Source organism: Sycon ciliatum, chromosome 13, assembly GCF_964019385.1.
Source record: "Sycon ciliatum chromosome 13, ocSycCili1.1, whole genome shotgun sequence".
In the NCBI taxonomy this organism is placed as follows: domain Eukaryota; kingdom Metazoa; phylum Porifera; class Calcarea; order Leucosolenida; family Sycettidae; genus Sycon; species Sycon ciliatum.
The window spans coordinates 5,865,307-5,888,754 of NC_088655.1; the positions used below are offsets into that span (position 1 = coordinate 5,865,307).

Consider the following 23,448-nt stretch of genomic DNA (forward strand, 5'->3'; position numbering starts at 1 on the left):
CCAAGCATCGAGCCCAGCTTTATTGTGTGTCGCCACTGTTCCTCTATTCGATCCTTTTGTCTGCTTATCATGGTGTGTTCCGTCTTCCCCTCATTCATCTTCAAGTTCCACTCTGCTAACGAAGAGGATATTGTAGGAAGGCAATCTTTTAGATACTGTTGGTCGGTACTGATGAAGTCCACATCATCTGCATATTCCGACTCTCCGGGCAGAAGCAGCTGGACGTCTCGGTCTGGTCGCGGCGGTAGACGGTTTCGTACTTCTCTTAACGCAGCTTCCAGGTATATCGTAAACAATACCGGCGACAGAGAATCTCCCTGTGGAGTCCCATTGTATGTTTCAAGTGGCTGGCTCAGGATGTTGTTTAGCCGTACTTTAATGGTGGTATCCGTAAGTAAGCACTGAATAAGATGTAATTCGTCCCGGTTCACAATAGTCTCCAGCACGTTCATGAGCTTTGGTCTTGAAATAGTGTCAAAGGCTTTCGACATATCAATTCCCAAAATGGCGATATCTTCCTTTACTCTTTGGCATCTTGCTGCCAACCATCTGTAGGAGTACACAGCATCCGCTGTACTTCTCCCGCTGCGAAATCCGCTCTGGCAGGGCGAGAGGTATTGATCAACTGCCGGCTTAATACGCGTCAATACGATTAGAGACAGTAGCTTGCGTAGTGTATTTAGAAGGGTGACTGGCCGCAAATTTGCAGGAGGACCTCTCTTCTTGCCCGGTTTCGGCAACGGGACCAATATACCATCACCAAGCTGGATGCGTTGATCTTTAGCGTAATTATTGAATAATGTGGCTATGTTACCATGCAGTGATTGCGTCCCATACTTCAGGAGCTCAGCCGGGATTCCATCGGGGCCGGATGCTCTGCCGTTATTTAAACGTTTTGCAGCCTTGGACACCTCCTCAGTCGTTATGGATCGGTTCAGTGGCATTTCACTCCTCTCCAACATAGTTGTTGCTAGTGCCTGGTCGCAGAATATAGTTCTGAAGTGTTCCTTGACCGCTTCCACCGATTCCGCAGGTTGAGATATAATTTTGCCTTCAGCATCCTCAACGATAACCGGTGATTGTTTCTGACGACGGAGTAGCTGGGTTGCTTTGAACATCTTTGCGTCATTCTTTATTCTTCCTATTTCTCCCACTCGTTCATCAAGCCTGCTCGATGCCATCTTGAGGCATTCCCGCCGAATCTGGTGTGAAATGCGATTGCGTTCTTGCTTCATCTCAGAAATCTTCCCAGCGTCTTTGCAGTTAGTGAGATCCAAACGTAACTTGCGTTTTTTCTCGGCTAGCTGTTCAATGGCATTGTTATAGCCATTTGTATGTACTTTTCTTCTTTTTGGTACTATGCCAATGGATGATGCAGCTGACTCCTTCATAATGCCGGTGATCTTCCGGGCATGCTCCTCAACACCCATGTTGTCCATCTCACGGCATGTCAATTCCAGACCCCGCTCGATTGCCGCTTGGTATGCCTCCCTCTTGCTCAAGTCACTGAATTCAGATACACTGAATTTGTCATTGGTCTCCCTTGATATGCATGGCGCATTCAATTTCTTGTAAAGATTGGTCAGGTTGACTTTAGCGAGGACAAGGCGGTGGTCACTCTCCATCTTTGTCCCCGCATATGACCTCGCATCTTCCACCACAGAACGCTCACTATTCCGACAGAATATATAATCGATCTGGTTGTATATGGGTATTGCTGAACCACCGTCTGGGTTGTGACGCCATCCTGTCCATGTTGTGATATGTGCCGCACGGTGTTGGAATGCAGTGTTGCAAGCAAACAGGTGGTTGTCCGACGCAAAGTCAGTCAGAACCTGTCCACTGTAATTGCGGCGGCCTCTTGAGTGTGCTCCGCAGCACGACAAATCATGTCTCCCCGTAGCTGTAACGGAACGTTTTCCAACTTTTGCATTGAAATCACCTATCACGAAAAGCATGGCTGATGATCGAAGCTTCTGAATTGTCTCCAATAAACTGTTGTAGAATTCATCCAGACAGGCAGGGTCCTCCGCAACGCGTCCAGATGTTGGTGCATAAACGTTGATAAACGAGCACAGAGTTCTATCGGATAGCCATAGCTGCAGCACAGCGATCCGGTCAGAGATACTCCAGTATCTGTGAATTCGGGGCAGTAAACTTATTTTTACGGCGAATCCAAGTCCATAGTGTCGAGAGGTCGACGAAAGACACAGGAGTCGATAATTATCAATAATTCCATCGAAGCCCTGAGAGATTTTCGTCTCTTGCAGGCAGCAGAGTTCAGCTCCATATCTTGTTAGGTCACAAATAAGTTGATTCTTTTTCAAATTTGAATTTAGTCCACGAACATTGAAAGTTCCGACGTGAAACAAGCTACTCTTGTTTCTACGACTGCTACTCAGAATACTGCGGGTCCTCAAACCCACCTGCTCATTAGCGAAAGACATAGGCCATAGGGTTCAAGAACAGAACCACCATGGCTGAGAGGCGTCACTCTCTCATCCAAACAAATTGATATGTAGTGATCAATAGTAAATACGTTCGATATCAAGAAAGTAATAGAGAGAGAGTGAGAGAGAGCGAGAAAGAGAGAGAGAGAGAGAGAGAGAGAGTGAGAGAGAGAGAGAAAGAGTGAGAGAGAGAGAGAGTGAGAGAAAGAGAGAGAGAAAGAGAGACATACTCACACTCACAAACAAGTACCCCTTGCCCACACAAATACGTCACATACGCACACCTGCAGTAGCATGCATATGCAAAGTAAACGGCATGCTCTCATGCGCGCACACACGTGTGTACGCCTGCGTGTGTGTGCTCAACATTCGTGGACATGCACGAGCACACACACTTACACACAACATGAGCCATGCCATGTTCATTAGATTTTGCCTGTATTTCACCTGATGATCAGGCATGAAAGTATACTAGTGAAAATTGTATTCTTGTGTCCAAAGAAATTGTTCATTAATTCCCAAAGAAATCTTCATTGACAATGATCCAGAACTCCCTATGCCATTGCCGGTGTTACCTTTACTCATTAACTGTGTTTGTTTGTTCCTGTGTGTGTGTTTTTGCGCATGCATGGTTGTGTGTGTATGTATTTGTGTGTGTGTGTGTGTGTGTGTCTATGTGTGCATGTTCATGTGTGTGTGTATGTGTGTGTGTGTGTGTGTGTGTGTGTGTGTGTGTGTGTGTGTGTTTGTGTGTGTGTGTTCATGCATATGCGTATTTTTATGTGTTTGGGAATCGGCTTGTGTATGTATGTATTTGTGTATGTTTATGTGTGTTTGTGTGTACTTGGTTTGTATTCATTAACAATGCTACTTCCAGATTGGTGCGACACCATTACACTATGCAACATGGAGTAGTCATGTTTCCGTAGCAGAATATCTACTTAATTCTGGACATTCGTTGGAACCAAAGAATAATGTAAGTCAGGATATCCCTGGTGCATCCTTGTTACTGTATGAACAGAAAACACAGATTATATGGGTGTTCATAGTGAGGTCCGGTGCATGTGTATCAGGTCTCATGTTCATCTGTTGTACGCACAATAATACATGCACAATTGGAAAACATTTTCAAAGGAGAACAACAGTTTTCACTATCTTCAACAGCCTAGACAACACTATTGAGTTCCTTGGGTCACCTCAAAAATACTTATAAGTCCAGTGTCTTGATGAGATTTGGTGTATGTTTTCATGTGAAATCGCACTGAACACAATTATGGTTCTGTAAAGCAACCGGCTACTAGATTGGAATTCTTTGGCACTTTGTACACCTGCACAATGTTACACTTCCAGTGGCAGGTAAGATAGTTGGACAGCACAATCAGTCATGTCTTTGTGCGTAACCCGTACAATAATGGTGGTTTGTGTAAATCTGCATGAAGAAGTCTCAGCCAAACTTGGTTGGTTCAATTTCCAGTGGCGTACTTTCTTTTCCTGAACAAAACCAATCTACCAACCCACATGGGGAGAACACTCGGGTATGCCAATGTTGCACCAGTTTTTTGTTCATTGCAGGCATCCTCGCTGTGCTTTTGAATTGCCTGTCGTTGTAGCAGAGGATTGGGCGTATTTTGGAGGCTTCTTTTATATTACTTCCTCCGTTAAGCAAAACTTCGTTGCGTTTTTACAGTTCAGTCCAAATCATTCCATGGCTACGAACACGCTTTGCAAAGTGGAAAAAAGCAGAATATGAAAGATATATAATTACAGATGACACACAGCTCGTTTCAAAGCCGTCCAGCTTCACTCTTTGATGACGACTTACACTCACTGATGACATCGAGTCCAGATCCTCACTGACTTTCACCTCCAGCGCTGCCAGCTTTTGTACCGCAGCATTTACAAATTGCCAAGACACGATTTGATCGTGGAGATTGCCAAGTTCTTCGCTCGAACTGTGAGCTTGATGACCTCCACGGTGGCGCTGGTAGTTGTGGCCTCTCTCCGGAACGCCATGGAAGGAGCCATACAGACCCCAACACACTCTCCCCATCTTCGTAGGGGTGTATTCGTGCCAGAACGTTTCCACACCCTGCAGAAGCTCCTTTTAGGTTTCCTTCGCCACGAGTGACACGGCTGTCTACAGGCTGTGGAAGAACGCCAAGTCGTCGAGGTTGAGATCAGGATTTTGCGCCGACTGCATGACAACATGAATATCGAACATTTTTGATTTCCCCTGCGCTGCAACCAAAAGTGCATTGATTTTGGTTGTGTGCGGATGCGCACCATCAACTCGTGCTAGTACAGCAGTGCCTGAGCGCTGGCCGGCTCCTGGATACTTCTTCGAGCCAGCGGTATTTCAAACTGTTTCTCACTTTCGTACTTTGGTGTCATGCGCGCACGCCTGGGGTTGTGTTCTGGTGACATCCTGTCGAGAAACGGTTCTGCTTCGCCGATTATTTTTTAAAGGACTCCACGCTTTTTGGAGGTTCAAAAGCCTGTCAGAACAATGGACGACAACTCGGCTACCCTACGTAGGGGATAGATCACTGACATGTATGTCTAATACCGACAGAAATATCATGACAAGAACACCAAAAACGCAATGAAGCTTAGCGGAGGTAGTAAGTTCTTACCCTATCCCTAATGCCTTCGAGCTTATCACAGACAAAAACGACCTTTGGTGGAGATAGTGTGCTGCTTTGAGTAACTTGTATTGCCATGCAAATGTTCAACAAGCTTGAATGCAACGCTACACTGCTGCCTGGAACTAGCTCGCGAATACCCGCAATACACTTACAATAGTTGTGAAGTGAAATACCAAGCAATGGACAGCAGCTGGCTTATGAGGAGCCATAGCTGACTTGTAATGAGCAGGAACAAGTGAAGCCAATGCCGGTTAGAAAGAGCAGAGCTAAACTTCCCAATCTACCGTATGGAAGACGATTTTATTAGAGAAATGGAGTGTAAAACCTAGCATGAAAAAAAGAAGTAAATTATCGTATCCGTTCCCGAAGGGAACTCACGACGGCCGCTAACACCCGATAAACCCTAGCGGCAGATGCAGCGCCTAACGGTGGGGGTGAGTGGATAAGTCTCACAACCACTGGCACAAGTGCCGAGAACGACCCTATTAGCTGCATCCATGTACCCCTTGTGCCTGGCCACAAGTTCCCAGTTGACTGTGGGTAGCAGCACGGCTGGAAAAACCGCTCCCAGGCAGGACTTGAACCAGGTACCTCTCGTATCTCAATCATGGTCTTTGACAACCCACTGTGCCTGCCTGGTATAGAAGCAAAAAAATATGTTGATGTTGCATGTATGGCACCAAAAAAAAAGAAAGTGAAAGTAAGCAGTCATGCACATACAAGAGCAATGTCATTATGGTTGGTGTTGTTGTCAACTACCCTGTCTACACTGGCCAACATGCAACACTCACTGCCCACTCGACATTGGGCTAGTTACTTGGTTTTGCACAAGAAGAAATAAAACTGCAGCTGCATCTGCGCCTTGATCCTTGAAGGTCATGGCGTTCTTACAGATGCGGAAAACTCGGCCTCTATATATAAAACTAAAAGAGCTAGAGAAAAAGGATAACGGCTTGCGAACCAACATCACACAGACACAATGGCGACCTACATCATCATGTGCACGCAAAATAATACTGGAAAAAGGAAGAACGTCACGACCACAGCGCGAATTAATAATACAAAGCCTAACAATAATTGGTACGTAGTGATCAACAGTAAATGTGCTTAATATAAAGAAAGGAATAGACAGAGAGATAGAGATAGATAGATAGAGAGAGAGAGATAGATAGATGAGGTGGCGTCGACAGTTGCTTGGTCAATCTATTACAACTTTCCCTCCAGACGCCAATACTCCAGAACAATATCGCATTGGTACTGAGTCACTGCATCCGCCGTCAAATTTCAGGCCCCAGGCTCCACTATCACTAGTGTCACTCTCACTGTCACTCTCGGCAGGGCTCGGCTGAGCGCTGTGGACATCCGCAGTGTCTGGTACTACAGGAGCTGAGTCTAGCTTCATAAGGTCAATGTTGACCACTTACTCTGCATCATTGGCATGTCTGATCACAATGGTTGATGGTGACATCATCTTCTCCACCTTCCAGGCACGTACGCAGGGTAACCTCTAGAGGGTTGTCAGCCGAATCACAACCAATAAGTTTTAAAAATCTCAGTTGAGGCGTAGTATTAACTGTAGTTAACACGCACGTAACGATCTCTCAGCGCGTGTTAACTGTAGTTAACACGCACGTAATGCTCTCTCAGCGCGTGGCCGCCTGCGTTTACTGCACATAGCACTCCACAGAAACCAATTATTCTTTGTGTAGGACGGACATCATCTGGTCCAGTGTGTTGCAGCTGTGCGGTGGTTGGTCGACTAGCTGTTAAACACTGTGCATATAGCACATGTCCTCTGCATGCTCGACACCTCTAGTTGTTCTGCTACTGTGGAGCCACTCTTGGTTATGTACATTGAAGTCCAAGCAACTATCATAGCAGAGTTGCGGCAAAAATGGCACAAAACGGACAAGGAGTACTCAGACATTCGGCGAACTGAGGCCTACCTCCAACACTTCTCCAAGGCGCACAAACCAACAACCTCCCAACTTGGAAGGCTCAGGTTCGCAAAGGTCCAAGAGGGGAAGGAAAGCGCAACGAAGAAGAGCACGAGGTAAGCGCCACGGCAACAAAGAATGCCAAACGTTAGTGGATTATGACGAAACTAGTAAGACTATTGCACATACCGGCCTTACTAAAACTCGACGACGCAACAAACCACCCAACTTGGGAGGCTCAAGTTTATGTAGTAAACAAAGAAAGGGGAAGCTAAGCGAAGACGAATTGTGACAAACCGAAATGTCAACATTCTACTGAACTTCACTACACTGCATCATGTAAATATGATAGACTAGTTATGTGCCATAACAAGTTGTTCCACACAACGTACGTTTCGCCGTATAGGTCATGACGGCTCATAAGGTGTGCAAAGTTGGACTCGGATGGTGGGCCAATTAAATTATGGTGAAAAAGGAGAAGGACAAATTGTTACGAGTTATGGCTAACTGTCCACCAACGTAACCAGATCTTATACAGTCATCGAGTGCGACAAAATGGTGGTTGATGGACAGTTAGTCATAACTCGTAACATTATGTCCTTCTCCTTTTTTACCAATAATAATTGGCTCACCATCCAAGTTCATAATTCATTGCATTTGTTCTTGTTTGCTCTTGCTTGTATATCACCTGAGGAGAAGGTACAGAAGTTTACTCGCGAAACTATTAGTTTTCAGAATGTTGTTGAAGAGCTGGAGGTTTGTCCTGTCAACTTTTTTCCTTACCTTCATTAGCCTGGAAAACGATAATGAGTTACTTGCGTCACCTCGAACGTGCTCGTAAGTCCAATGTCTGGAAGAGATCTGGTATATGTTTCCAAGTTGGCTATTCGAGGATCGCAGCAACTCGGCTTCCTCCGGAATCCGTCTCGAGTGCTGGACTCCAGGTGTCATTGTGTGATCTACAAGTGCTTTGTCCGCCCGTGCACAAAAAAAAACTGGCTCGCCTCATTCAACAGGGTGGCCATCGCCTAATCGGTGAGGGACCCTACCTTTGCCTCCTGTACAATATGCATTGTCCAGATGCACACCGCCTTCTACAGAAGATGTTGCCACCTCACAGCCCCAATCCCAAACAGTCCACTCCACCCGTAGTACGTTTTGAAGACCCACCCACGCACACCAACTGGTAAATGAACTTCCAGTCCCTTCCCGAAACAACCTGTGTCGAGCCTACCCTCGCGCAATTTTCCCCGTCTGGAACCAGCTGCCCGCCGGAGTCTTCTCTGGTCCATTTTGCACCAATAACTTACAAAGTTTAAAGGTTACAGCCAACCGCTATTTGAAGACCAACGACTGATCGTGGGCACATGATCATCTCGGAGTATCAGCATCATATCTGCCTCACTCCATGATTTTCAAATTCCGCTCCACGTACTCCTCCCAATAACGTGTTTCCTTCTTTTCTCTCCTTCTCCTCCTAACAGTCTCTGTCTTATCTTTCCCCGGCTTCTAATGTACTGTCTCTCCTCCTAACACTCTCTGTCTTATCTTTCCCCACCTTCTAATGTACTGTCTCTCCTCCTAACACTCTCTGTCTTATGTTTCCCCTACTTCTAATGTACTGTCTCTCCTCCTAACACTCTCTGTCTTATCTTTCCCCACCTTCTAATGAACTGTCTCTCCTCCTAACATTTAGTATCATATACCTGTACCTGCCAGTATGATGCAAGCCACATATGGATTGATCGAAGAACGATAGATTGACCATCACTGTGGATAATGGTCATACTGTAGCTCAGTTGGTTAGAGCATTGCTCGCGAATAGCAAGGTCCCTGGTTCGAGTCCCGGTGGTGTGACTGATGAATTTTTCTGTCTTTCATATCTGGCTTGCAAGTGTTGAGTTTCGGAGAGAAAAGAGCAGTACGTGGCATGTGGCCTCTGATTTCCTAATACTTTGAAATTCTCCGTGAAGTCCAAATTTGAATATGCTACCTGTCACTTCTTTCTTTTTTTCTTCTTTCTTTTTGGTACGTTTTATGTAAACTAAACGCAACAACAACATGTCCCCATGATGTCGAGACCTCAGGTCGGCTGAGGGCAGAAAGCCTCACCATCAATGCTCCCACTATGCATTTTTTTGGTCTTTTCCCCAGAAACGTGAAGGTCAATGCCCACCTGCACTTTACTCGCTGGAAGTGGGCAATGGATAGGCTACGAACTAAAGACAAAAGACGAAAATGCTCTAACTCTGTTCCCTCTTCCATTAACTTCTAGATTCTCGCTCCACACATACTGGCATACACAGAGACATAGACAGCAATAGCGACAACACACAAAGTGAAGGGTAGTTGGCCGCAGCCGGATGTGACTCAGAAAAAGCAAAGCGCGGCGACAACGAGGAAGAAGGCAGAGAGATGCAAACAAAACAGGGAGACTGACAGAGAGAATACATGACAAAAACAAGTAGGATATGACGTACACAAAGTTGCTCATAGTCCAAGGAGCTAGCACCCTGATCTGGTGCAGTACGTCCCAGTTCAGTGATGAGGAACAACCCACCAAATTGAGTGTGACAGCATGTAGGGTGTCTATAGTAGTTCAGGTGTCAGGAACTGGCCAGCCAGGACTTGACCATATCGAATGATAGTGGCTGCTTTGGTGAAGAGCTTAGCAGTGCTGGCCGTACTGTAATAACAGGTAGGTGATAGTGATACGTCCACGCAGTGCACATGAACAAGGCATCTGATTCTCAAACCTGACTGAACAGCAAGTGGCGACTATAAAGATCACAGATAGCAGATATATCGGTTCAGTTTGGGCTGAACAGAATCAATCCTCCCATAGCCAACCCCTGAAGTACTCTAAAGCAGGGAGTAAAGAAGAGAAAGGAGAAAGAACAAGCAGGAAAAGCACACAGTACAGCAGAGTAAGTCATCTGGATGCAAGAATCATGTACAGGGTTGTACCACAAACAGACTCGGGACAAGTGAAAACCAATAGGGCCGGCAGGATTAAGTTCACAGCATAAAATTGTTGGAATTAATCCAGGAATATTCACACAGTGCCGCCAGGCCTCACACAGAACACACAGAGCCCATGCAAGAAGCCAGTAAGTTAGGTCTGATCTGTTTTGCAAAGTGCACGCAACACCTGTCCAATCTGACTAGTACAGTGGGCCAAATTTGACTTTGCACAGTATATAATGAACTCCTCCAGTAAGACATTTTTACTGGGATACAGCTGACACCACACAGTATGCAAGACACTCCTCCAATAGGACAGATAATGATACTGGAACTCAATATTTTACTCTTGGTGACCGAAACGTATAGCCGGTAAGATCATTCTACTGAGATCCGTCCAACCTGGTACGTGGCGAACGCATTCATTCATCGAAACGCTCATACAGACTCAACTGACATCGCATATTGCACAATACGTCAACTACATGTAGTAAGACATTGATATTGGGAGGTGGCGGACATTACACACTACCCAATGCAACCATAAAGACTGTCAGACTGGGACTCATCTGACATCGTATAGTACACAATTGGATGAGCGAGTAAGACATACTGGAATGAACTCTTCCAGTAAGACATGTTGACTAGGACACAGCTGACCCCACACCGTATGAAAAGCACTTCTCTAATGAGACATACTGATACTGGAACTCGACATATAACTCTCGGTAAACAATACGTACATCTGGTAAGACCATTCTACTGGGACTCAACCCAACATTGTACGTGGCATAATGCACTCATTCGTTGAAACAATCGTACAGAGACTCAACTGACATCGTACATTGCACAATACGTCAACTAGTAAGACATTGATATTGGGAGGTGGCGGACACTGCCGGGCTGGACGTGCTTCACATTGATTGGTGCATAAGGCGTTCATCTAGTGAGACAGTTATATGGGCACTCATCTGGCGTCGCACAGTGTAGAACGCAATCATCCCGGGCGACAGATCTAGAGGGGTTCGTCTGGCATTGGACACTGCGCAGTGCACTCTTCCAATAAGACAGTTATACTGGGCATCCTTCGTCATCTCGCAGTGCACAATGCGCTCTTCCAGTAAGACAGTTATACTGGGGATCCTCCGTCATCTCGCAGTGCACAATGCACTCTTCTAGTAAGACAGTTATACTGGGAATCCGCAGTCATCTCGCAGTGCACAATGCACTCTTCTAGTAAGACAGTTATACTGGGAATCCACCGTCACCTCGCAGCGCACAATGAACTCTTCAAGTCAGATAAAGCCGGGGTTCGTCGGACGTCGCACAGCTCCCGATGTACTCCTTCGGTGAGCCAGTTCTATTGGAACTCATAATGATATTGCACAGCGCATAATGTGTTCGTCGATTCAGACAGTTACACCAGGAATCAACACTGACACTCAGCGCACAATGTACTCATTAAGTAAGACAGCTCTGGCATAGCACAACGCACGATGCGGTCATCCAGTGAGACAGATACAACAGGACATGTCCAGCAACACACTATACGAAGTACACTCATCCAGAAACACAGTTTTACCACACAGTGCACAATGTGCTTGTCAATTAGGACAGTTACACCAGGAATCATCACCGACACTCAGTGCACAATGCACTCATCAGGCAAGACTGTTGTAACATAGCACAACGCACAATGCGTTCAGTAAGACAGATACAACAGGACTTGTCCGCCCGCACAGTATGCGGAGCACACTCATTCCGAAACACAGTTATGCCACCAGCACACAGTGTGCCATACGCGCGTTCACAAAGATAGCTTCGCTTTCACGAATTTGTAGATTCATCCCCAGCCGCAAAAATATTGCACCGATGCTGTACAACGGATATACTGGAAGCGGAACTAGTGTAGTACCCTATCCCGCAAAAGTACTGGAATTGCAAACATTGCCTGTAGAGGTGTAAAGAAATAGCACAATTACTACAAGCTGGAGCATATTCGATTGTACAACTACGCCTGACCAGATACAGTTAAGAAAGCACTTTATACCACTCTCTACAAATCGGGCATGGTTGGCGGCGCTACTCTCGTTACCGAATTATTTGGTGCGTGCCGGAGGAAGAGGTAGGGGGAGACAATATCCACTATATTACAGAGGATGCTTGGAGTACAGAAACAAGTAATTTCATTCACGACCGCAACAAAGCTCCAGCGGAGCCGACTGGAGTACACTACGGCACCAATCTGTCAAACCTATGAAAAAAGCATACAATAAAATCAACATATCTGGATAGTCACTGGCGGCAAGCTACAAGCCACAATGCAGAGGACACTGTTACCGGGCTTGATGTTGCGGCTGCGTCGAGACCATTGCTGAAGCACATTCAGCCGAGGCACTATTTCTCGAAGCCATCGCCGCCATACCTCGCGTAGGAGCTGTTGGAGGAGCCGACAACGACGGTGTGGATGCAACTCAGCGACTTCTTCGAGTGGCAGAGTCAGCTCGCACTGTTCATCTAGGAAGTGCATGGGTGTTAGCGGTGCGGCATCATCCACGTCAATCCGGACAGCGGTCAACGGGTGCGAGTTGAGTAGGCCTTTCGCACCCACCATGGCAGTTACAAGTTCCTCATCAGTGAGATTGGCCTGGGACAGAGTTGCCATCATTGCGCGCTTTGCTGCCTTAACCACACACTCAAATACGCCGCCAAGGTGCGGAGCGAGAGGTGGATTGCAGCGCCAGTGAACTCCTTGGCTGGTCATACTTGCGGCCACTTCATTAGAACCTAGCGCTTGATCAGCTTCTCTTAGCTCGCGCTCTGCACCGACAAAGTTCGTCCCGTTATCTGACACGACCTCAGCTGGCACGCCTCTGCGCTTGCAGAAACGGGTGAATGCTAGCAGAAACGACTCGGTGTCCAGGCCATACGCCATCTAGAAATGATAGGCTCAGGATAGCAAACAAGAGAAGACACAGAGGTACCTCTTGAGCTGGGTCTTGCCACGCCCTTGTTTTGTCCGGAACGGACCGGCATAGTCAAATTCCACTCTTGAAAATGCCTGGTACGGTGGAGCTGTTCGGAATAGCGGGAGCGGTGCTATCTGCTGCAAAGCCACAGTGGCCCACTTCTTCTTGCAGAGCACGCAGTGTGCACGGTGAGATCGTGTGACAACCTTGCCATGGATGATCCAAAACCGCAGCATAAGGTTTGCCAAGAGGTGGTTTGGGCCCACACTGTGGTCACACTTGCGATCTTCGGCGTCGACTATCAGCTGAGTAATCCGATGGTGCCGGGGCAAGATTATCGGATGCCGGGTATGCTCAGGCAAGCGGCTGGCAGTCTTCAGACGACCTCCAACGCGTAGCACACATGGCTAGTCCTTGTCGAGCACAGGATTCAGCCGTAGCAGCGGGTCATTCGCTGCAAGGGACTTCCCTGATGTCAGCTGCCGATACGAAGCGGGATAGCTCTCTGCTTGTGCAATCGCATACCAGTGACATTCAGCACGCTGGAGCTCCTCAGACTTCAGCTCCACAGAGTCGACTGCTGTACTTGCTGCTTCCGGATCCCCTCTCCTGCTAGCATGACGGCGACGACAGCGGTTGATGAAACGGTAGCACCAGGCCATCAATCTTACTAGTCGTTTCCATGACGAGTAGTTGTTGGGGTGGAGACGAAAAACCTCCGTTGAAACTTGCTGCACAGCGAACGCCATCACTTGCACTCGCTTTACCATTCCGGGCAACTCTTTTGGCATGGTTATCTGACGAGACGGCCACTCATTGTGCTGCTGGACGAGGAACTCAGGACCGCTCCACCATACTGAATCACTGGCTAGCTGGGCTGCTGTCAAGCCTCTGGTGCTCTTGTCGGCTAGGTTCAGCTTTCCAGGAACGTGATTCCACTGGTTGCCAGCTAAATACTCTTGTGCTTCTGCTATCCGGTTGCCCACGTCGACTTTAAACTTTCTGCAATGTGCTCTCACCCAGTGAAGCACGTTCATCGAGTCGGACCAGTAGGTGGCATCAGCCTTCGGCAGTTCTAGCTCGTCATTCACTGTCTGGGCCAGGCAAACACCAAGCATAGCACCCTTCAGCTCCAGCTTCGGGATCAACATCTTCGTAATGGTAGATGGACGCGCCTTGGCGAGTGCTAGCTTCACTTCCACATTGCCATCTGGGTACTCAGCATGGACGTACACGTTAGAGGTGTAGGCGGCATCTGAAGCATCCGTGAACATGTGCATCGACAATGTAGCGACAGACGACTCGCGACCCGGACACTTGAAGCAGCGCGGCGCACGAATCAGCGCCAGATCTCCCAGCTCGCTAAATGAGGATGTCCATTTCCGCGTGTGCTCAGCGTCCAGTGGATCATCCCAACCCACGCCGAGGATGGACAGCTCCTGGAACATGACACGAGCGCGAATCCTGAAGGGAGCTAGTTGTCCGCGTGGGTCGAATATAGATGCCATCTTACTCAGCACGGCTCGCTTGGTCAGCTTCTCCGTTGCAGGCGGCTTGAACTCAAAGGCGAAGGTATCATCCTCTGCCGACCACATCAGGCCTAGCGTCTTGACTGATGGTAGCACACAGTGATCATGATCATTGATGCTAGCTATGAGCTGCGGTGAGCGGTCAGCTCTCCAGTACGCCTTCCATCACCTCCGAGCTATTGCGGAGCCACTTGCGGAGGTGGAAGCTGCCCTGCTCAAGGATGTCCTGTACTGTCTGCTGTGTGCGGATGGCTTCCGGTACGGAGACAGCAGAGTGCAGCAGATCATCCACATACATGTCTCGGTCAACGATCTGCAACATGGCTGGGTCATATTTGGCGGCTGTTTCGCGGCACACCACTTGTAGCGCCTTGCATGCCAGGTACGGAGAGGCTTTGATGCCGAACACCAATCTCTCGAACTCGTATACTCATGAGTCCTACACAAAGCCATGATATCGGCGGTCTTGCTCAGCTAGCACGACTTGCAGGAACATCTCGGTAATGTCCGCCGTGAGCACTACTGGCTCCTTGCGGAACCGCATAAGCACTTTCACTAGGTCATTCTGCAGAGTGGGTCCAGCGTACATGCACTCATTGATCGACGTGCCGTCATACTTGGCAGCAGCATCAAAGACGACACGTACCTTTGTGGTGGCCTTGTCATCTCGTACAATGGCGAAATGCAGCAGGAACCACTGGTCGTCGCAATCTGCCTCAACCTCTGCTGCCGACACTGCGCGCACATAGCCTTTGTCAATGTGGCTACATATGACTTTGCCGTATGCTGCCTTCAGCTCTGGACGCTTGTCCCTAGCATTCACAGGCGATGGTCTGCCATGGCGCGATTAGCGGTGACACCAGGCTCGCCGTTGCTGTGGATCCATGGGACTGCCATGGTGACTCGCTGATCATGGAAGCTGATGGATTTCTCAATGATCTCCTCAGCCAGCTTCTCTGCAGAGGTGATGTAGGTGCCTTCGTGCTTCATACCGACTGCCTCCAGATTCCAGAAAATCTGGACCAGGCTGTCCATGCTGCATTCGCTGTATAAAGCATGCACATAGTTGACGGACAACTCGTCATCACTGGGTGCACTGGGCGTTGGGCCATACACACCCATCCCAGTGGCGTCTTGCGGGCAATCGGTCCACCGCTGCTGCTTCTGTACTCCGCGAGTGATGTGTGGGCATCAATGACGTCTAGACCAATCAGGAGGTCGACCGTGGTGCTGTAGATTTCGGGAAAGTCTATGAACTTCAGATGCTCATAGCTGGACTTGTACCAGCTCCAGTGGACGACCTGCATCTTCTTTGTCACGCGATCATATACGCATGCCTTGAGCAGGTATGACACTGTTCCATCAATGGATTCCATCTGCACCTTGACCAGTTCCGGATAGCTGGAGGTCTGCTGTGCACCAATCGTGGATGTGTTCAACATGTGAACTTCACCTGCCATGTCCAACTCATGGGCTACATCCTCCCGTATGAAGCTTGCAGTCGAGCCTGAGTCCAGCATGGCCGTACAGATTGCCGACTTGCCAGTTGGGCCAATAATCTTCACTGGCACGGTAGCGAAAGCGGTAGTCTGCGGCACGCTGACACAAGCATGGTGAGAACTTTCCTGCCGAGGTGCCAGAGCTGCTGACCGCATCGTAGCGGGATTCTGCGCTGCAGCTTGTTGTGGCTGCACTGACTTGCTGTAGTGCAGAAGTGAGTGGTGCCTCTCTCCACAGTGGCAACGTTCCAGCTTCTGGTACTCACGCGACCAGTGTCCATGCTCCAAACAACAGCTACACAGCTTGGCACGCTTGACCAGGTCCCAGCGGCGCTTGGTCGTCAGCGCCCTGAATTCCGGACACTCTGCTGTGGCATGGCTCTTGCTTAACTTGGCACACTGCTGAGTACTGAGCTCCACAGCAAACACAGCAGATGACCTAAGCTTTGGCGGGACCGCAGGAGGTGTCTTGTTCAACTTCTCTGTGCCGACTATCGCCAAGATGGCATCGGCTCGAGTTCTGGACCCGTGTTACCAGCCAGAGCGACAATGTGGTTGCGTTGCATTTGCTGTCTGGATGTGGTTCGTAAAATCGTATAACTACACTTCTGGGTAGCTTCTCCAGCGCACTTAGGAATAGCTCCCTCCAGCCAAGTCAAGATTCATGAGCACATTTCTGAGCTTGACAGCAAATTTCCGCAGGGCTTCTGAATCACGGTCTGCGATTCTGGGATGGTTCAGGATTGCCTTCTCCTGTAGTGCCAGGTGGCGGTCTTCTCCCCCATACCATTGGTCAAGTTCTGCCCACGCAGCAGCGTATGCGCCTGGCCCGTCAAACATCTGCGCCACAATGTCCTCAGCAGAGCTTCCTTGGAGCGCCTCCTTTAGCCTAGCCAGCTTATAATCGTCGGATACGTAGCGATCCTCATCCACCAGCCGCTTGAACGATTGCGCGTTTCTGCTAAACTTGGGCAGCTCCAGCGGCTTCAAGTGGTGGAAAGCACTGACCCCATGCGGGCTTTGCATACTGACAAGCCAATCATGCACATGGGGCTCCACAGCAGGTTCCGGATGAGGAGACCACTCAGAAAGTCTACTCATTGGAGCACTTTCGCCAACTGACGTTGCTCTACTGCTCAGACTCCGTTGCTTCGGTGGTTTTGTTGGCCCTGTGTGTGGTGCTGGGATCGGTGGCACAGGCCACATGTGCGGTGGTGTTAACGGTGGCACAGGGGTAACCTGTTCTGCGACTGGTGATTGTTGGCCTGATGCCACTTGGCCAGAAACAGACTCAACAGGCGAATCCAAAATCACAGCCATCACACCAGCACTCTCCTTATCAAACTTCGCCTCCCACTCGTCCAACTCATTCAGCAGTTGTTCACTCTCTTGGGATTCCAACATGCTGCGCATAATTTCTAAAACCGAATTCAGCTCTGACCGTACAAATTCCAATCCACGGACATCAGGCTGCAAATATCGGCGAGACAGCGAGGAGCAAGCAATCAGTGTTCGCAAGCGGTTACTAATCCGCGTGCGGCGTCTACGAAGGTTTGTTCTGCAACGAATCAATTCTTTCAAGCGATCCTCAAGTTCCATTATGGCGTGGCGTAAAACTACTAGTCACAAACTCTGGTGGTGGCGGAAACGCCATTACCATCTCTGACACTACCAGTCGAAATGTGTCGGATCCGGCTCGAAGGACCAAATGTTTCACCGGTTCCCTCGCAAACCCACACTGACATTAAACACAACCATTGGCGGCATCGATCTATTTAGAAGACTGTATTACCAAACATGTTCTCAAAACACCATTGAAGAATCTAACTCAAAAAGAACAAAGAACAGAGAGCTGGGGACGCACGTACCCGGCCCCGTACCGGACACACAGCCAAGGAGGATGACACCGTAGCGTCCCCTCACTTGTTTGGCAAAGAAAACAGCAAGCAAAGAAAATCGGTCAGCGGGCGTAGTTCAAACATCTTGAACGACACGCGCAAAGCAAAACATGTGACAGAAACTAAAATAATAATGCATGATGTCATCTGTACTCACGCGGACATGCAAAAAAGGTCAAATCTACACAAAAGCGAGTGCCGCAAGAAACAGCACAAATACATAATAATTCAAACAGCGAAGAACTAGAAAGGCAGATTTCTAATTATTGAAGAACAAGAATGTATCGTAGAGTCCCAGCGCAACTGCCGGAGGATGCTGGCACCCACCAGACGAGTGGTGGCTGCCCCTGCCAGAGAGATAGAACGAAAACTGAAGCAGAGGAGCCACGTTACAAATAGTGAAATGCACAAGGTAAGAATAATCGAGCAGTGTCCAATTACGACATACGGAGTAATATACATGTTAAACGAAGACAAACGCTAACAAATGGAGAACGTTCCAACACTAAGCCAAGTGTGAAGACGTACTGGAGAGGACCAACAATTACAATAGAAGTGATAACAAAAGTGGATGTTAGACAACGTGGAAGACCGCGTAATTAAACCAGAACTTTGAGACTAGAGAAGCTAGAGTGAGAAGCTCCATGAAAAACACGACTGGAGGAGATGCAGCTGAAGGGACAATGAGCGTCACCAGGCCATGAGATGGGTACTGTGATGTCACGCAGAGGAGAGATGACAGGACACGGGAGGGGACAACAAAGAAAGGAGCCCAGAGTGGTACTTCATCTATCAAAAGCCATCTGTCCACGCATGCTAATTGTCGGGAGTACTGTCACGTGGTAGAGGTCCATTGCATTCGGCTGTGTTAGAAGCGTTGTACAAACTTAAGTTTTATCCTGAGCTTTGTTTCCAGAAAGAAAATGTGTTGTCTGTACAATTGTTTGATGCTATTCCTCGTCGATGTGTGAATAATGCTACATAATTTCTTCACTACGCTTTTGTTGTTATAGTATATCTCCTTCTGAGAACTCAACCTTGTCACGAGAGTTATATCTCAGGACATTTTCGCTATATGTAGTATTTTCTTTTCAGCCATTCCCTGTATAATCCACGCACAACAATTATTCACCTCTACCACACCGCACATGCACACAGCACTCACAACGGCGTACTCTGACAGTAGTGTAAATAAAAGGACTGATACTTGGAAATGAATTAGTTAGGCAAGGATATAGAAAACCAACAACTCAATCTTGGGAGAGCTAATCAACAAGGAGAAATTAAACTGGAGCTCCACGAAACCGGCGGGGGCGATGCAAGGCAACGTGGAGAAGCCCGGCTGATGTGTGTGAGTACGCACGCGGCGCGGTCAATGGGTCTTCGGCCAGCAAGCGTGGGGATGCTTACCTGTGCAGCAAGCGCGGCATGCAAATAAGGCAGAAGGCAAAAGCAATGTGCATGCTTGCAATAATGACGCGTAACTGATAGCGCATGACGTCAACATAACTCGTGAAAATGCCTACGCAAAAATGTTTACGAAAAGTAACCGTGAACTACAATGCAGGAACGATCTCTGCGATCCGGCAGACGATGAAACAATTTGAAACTAGAAAAAATTGACAGTCAGTGTAAGTCAGAGAAGAAAGGTAACATGATAATAGCAAGAGAAGAAAGGAACAGAGCAGGCGCGGAGAATGCAGAGTATTGATAGAAGAACAGAACGGTAAACAAATTCTCAAACGAAGAACACGAAATTCAAATCTATAACTCGAAGCAATAAATAGTCGTGCAGTATAGTATCAAAATGATACTTGTGGAGAAAGAGGCGAACTATTCTGCTTCAACCTCATGTGAAATGTCTTCTGGACTGGATGCGTTAATTGCGCAGATGTACGCGAACTTCGCTTTGTTTTAGAAAAAATTGAGAAAAGGTCACATCAAGTTAATTACCTCCTAAGCGTCATTGAACAGATTGACTGCGCCCATTGCCAGAGGCACACTTGACGGTGTGCCACCAGTCACTGGGTGGCAGCTGCTTTGAGGTCATTTTCTGTCTCAGTTTCGCCATGAAGGCACTCTTCGCAGTTTTGAGACAGGCAACCGTTGAAAGCCTAGCATCTTCGTAAGCTGACTGCCAATCGCCGTCAGACGGGTCATCTCTCAGGCATCTCCATGCACGTCATTTCCTCACTGTGGCAACAGTGCACTCAGGGTTCTACCATGGAGGATCTAATGCACAGGTTTTCAGGGTTTTAGAGGGGATGAATCTCTTCATTCCCTCCAGAATCCTCTCTGAGATGCCAGTGCATGACAGGTCTGGATCAGTCCGAGCAATAGCTGTCCAATTTGTGGTTCTGAGGAAGTGACGGAGCCTGGCCCAATCAGCATGCTGATACCTCCATACAGTTCTTGATATGGGAGGCTCGCGTGATGCACGGATCTGGAAGTCGGCAAGCAGACAGGCATGGTCAGATTTGTCAAGAGGTGGCAAGACAGAAACCAATGATTCTATGGGTAGGTCGGACATTATCTGGTCCAGTGTGTTGCAGCCGTGCGGTGGTTGGTGGACTAGCTGTTCAACACCTTGCATGTAGCACATGTCCTCTGCATGCTCGACACCTCTAGTTGTTCTGCTACTGTGGAGCCACTCCTGGTTATGTACATTGAAGTCCTAGCAACTATCACAGCAGAGTTGAGGCAAAAATGGCACAAAACTGACCAGGAGTACTGAGACATTCGGCGACCTGACTCCTAGCTCCAACACTTCTCCGAGGCGCACAAACCAACAACCTCCCAACTTGGAAGGCTCAGGTTCGCAAAGGTCCAAGAGGGGAAGGAAAGTGCAACGAAAAAGAGCACGAGCTACGCGCCACGGCAACAAAGAATGCCAAAAGTTACTGGATGATGACGAAACTAGTACTTCATAAGACTATTGGACATACCGGCCTTACTACAACTCGACAACGCAACAAACCACCCAACTTGGGAGGCTCAAGTTTATGTAGTAAACAAACAAAGGGGAAGCTACGCGAAGACGAATTGTGACAAACCGAAACGTCAACATTTTACTGAACTTCACTACACTGTATCATGTAAATATAATAGACTAGTTATGTGCAATAACAAGTTGTTCCACATGATGCACGTTTTGCCGTATAGGTCATGGCGGCTCATAAGGTGTGCAAAGTTGAGCTCGTATGGTGAGCCAATAAAATTATGGTGAAAATGGAGAAGGACAAATGTTACGAGTTATGACTAACTGTCCATCAACGTAACCAGATCTTATCCAGTCAGCGAGTGCGACAAAATGGTGGTTGATAGACAGTTAGTCATAACTTGTAACATTTTGTCCTTCTCCTTTTTCACCGAAATTGAATTGGCTCTCCATTCGAGTTCATAGTTCATTGTAATTGCTCTTGTTTGCTCTTCCTTGTATATCACCTGAGGAGAAGGTACAGAAGTTTACTCGCGAAACCATTAGTTTTCAGAATGTTGTTGAAGAGCTGGAGGTTTGTCCTGTCAACTTTTTTCCTTAGCTTCATTAGCCTGGAAAACGATAATGAGTTCCTTGCGTCACCTCGAACGTGCTCGTAAGTCCAATGTCTTGAAGAGATCTGGTATATGTTTCCAAGTTGGCTATTCGGAGATCGCAGTATCTCGGCTTCCTCCGGAATACCTCTCGAGTGCTGGACTCCAGGTGTCATTGTGTAATCTACAAGCGCTTTGTCCGCCCGTGCACAAACCACTCTGGCTCACCTCATCCAACAGGGTGGCCATCGCCTAATCGGTGATGGACCGTACCTTTGCCTCCTGTACAATATGCATTGTCTAGATGCACATCGCCTTCTACAGAGGATGTTGCCACCCCAGCAGCCCCAATCCCAAACAGTCCACTCCACTCGTAGTACGTTTTGAAGATCCAACCACGCACACCAACAGGCAAATGAACTTCCAGTCCCTTCCCGAAACATCCTGTGTCGAGCCTACCCTCGCGCAATTTTCCCTGTCAGGAACCAGCTGCCCGCCGGAGTCTTCTCTGGTCCATTTTGCAGAATAACTTACAAAGTTTCAAGGTTGCAGCCAATCGCTGTTTGAAGACCAACGACTGATCGGGGGCACATGATCATCTCTGAGTATCAGCATCATATCTGCCTCACCCCATGATTTTCAAATTCCGCTCCACGTACTCCTCCCAATAACGTGTTTCCTTCTTTTCTCTCCTTCTCCTCCCTACACTCTCTGTCTTATCTTTACCCGCCTTCTAAATGTACTGTCTCTCCTTTTGCTTGCTCATCATGCACAGTAGTAGTAGTAGTAGTAGAATTTTTTTTAAATCCCTACAGACGTTGCCGTCTTTTTACAGGCAACCCTAGGTGCTCTTTGCAGAGAGAAATGAAAGCATGTAACCTGGTAACGTGTCAAAGCTGTGTGGACCCTGGCTAGTGGCTAGCGTCAAACCATACTGAACTAACGTCTGTTGCATAGCTACGGGATTAATATTTTATTTGGTATTTATTTTTAATTTTTTAACTTTTTTTGTGTCACGCCTAGCCTTGTGCTATCCCGTATTTGTCCCGCACCGTACCGTACCATCAAAGACAGCTGGCCACAAACAGCTGGCCACAATATTTTTGGTTGTTTGTGCCATCAGCATGCCTGGCGCTATCCCGTACCTGTCTCGTTTCTAACGGTCACGGGCGTTCTGGAATCGACGGGATGTCTGTCCTGTCGTTTCCTGTGATCGGCGCTGACTCTGCCGATCACGAATGTTCTAGAGTCGACGGGATCTCTCTTCCGACGTTTCCTTTGACCGGCGCTGACTCTGCCGATCACGGGCGTTCTGGAGTCGACGGGATCTCTTTTCCGACATTTCCTGTGACCGGCGCTGACTCGCCCGTTCAGGATTATTTTGGAGACGACGGGATCTCTCTTCCAAAGTATGGTTTTGCTGACGCTTCCAGACACCTATTCGGCAACTAACGTTCATTCTAAATACATGATTTACTTGTCTTCCTACTTCGTATTTCTGTCCAGAAAATCTCCGCAAACAGCAGGGAGTCGTTTACATAATACGACTCCCTGCTATACATCTATAAGTTATAATTATTATGCTATCGGCCTACATGCGATTCCCGGGCTGGTCGACAGGCGGCCCAGCCAGCCTGCTAGTGGGATATCGGCCTCGCACACAAATCCACACAAAATGTTACTGCACTGAATGCATTCCCCCGATACACTTCGCATAAATACTCATTCTCTTAATGGTACCGTACTCTTGAAGTCTTGATGGTACGGGACAGGTACGAGGTAGCGCCAGGCATGCCGATGGCACAAACAAACAAACATATTGTGGCCAGCTGTCTTTGCTGGTACGGTACGGTACGGGACAGATACAGGATAGCGCCAGGCGTGACACAAACAAACAAACAAACAAACAAACACAAAATTAAAGCTGTGTGGAACCTGGCTAGCGCCAGACGTTACTGAAGTAACGTCTTCTGCATAGCTACGGGAATTGAAGCTGTGTTGACCCTGGCTAGCGCCAGACGTTACT

At 47.9% G+C, this 23,448-nt stretch overlaps 1 protein-coding gene across 1 annotated transcript in view; it reads left to right on the top strand.

Moving 5' to 3' along the window:
* Window positions 1-23,448, top strand: part of LOC135829090 (uncharacterized) — a 210,879-nt gene that overhangs the window by 101,553 nt on the left and 85,878 nt on the right. Inside the window, exon 8 of the mRNA XM_065341495.1 lies at window positions 3,328-3,426. The gene's annotated coding sequence lies outside the window, so the exon portion shown is untranslated. The remainder of the gene's footprint in view (window positions 1-3,327; window positions 3,427-23,448) is intronic.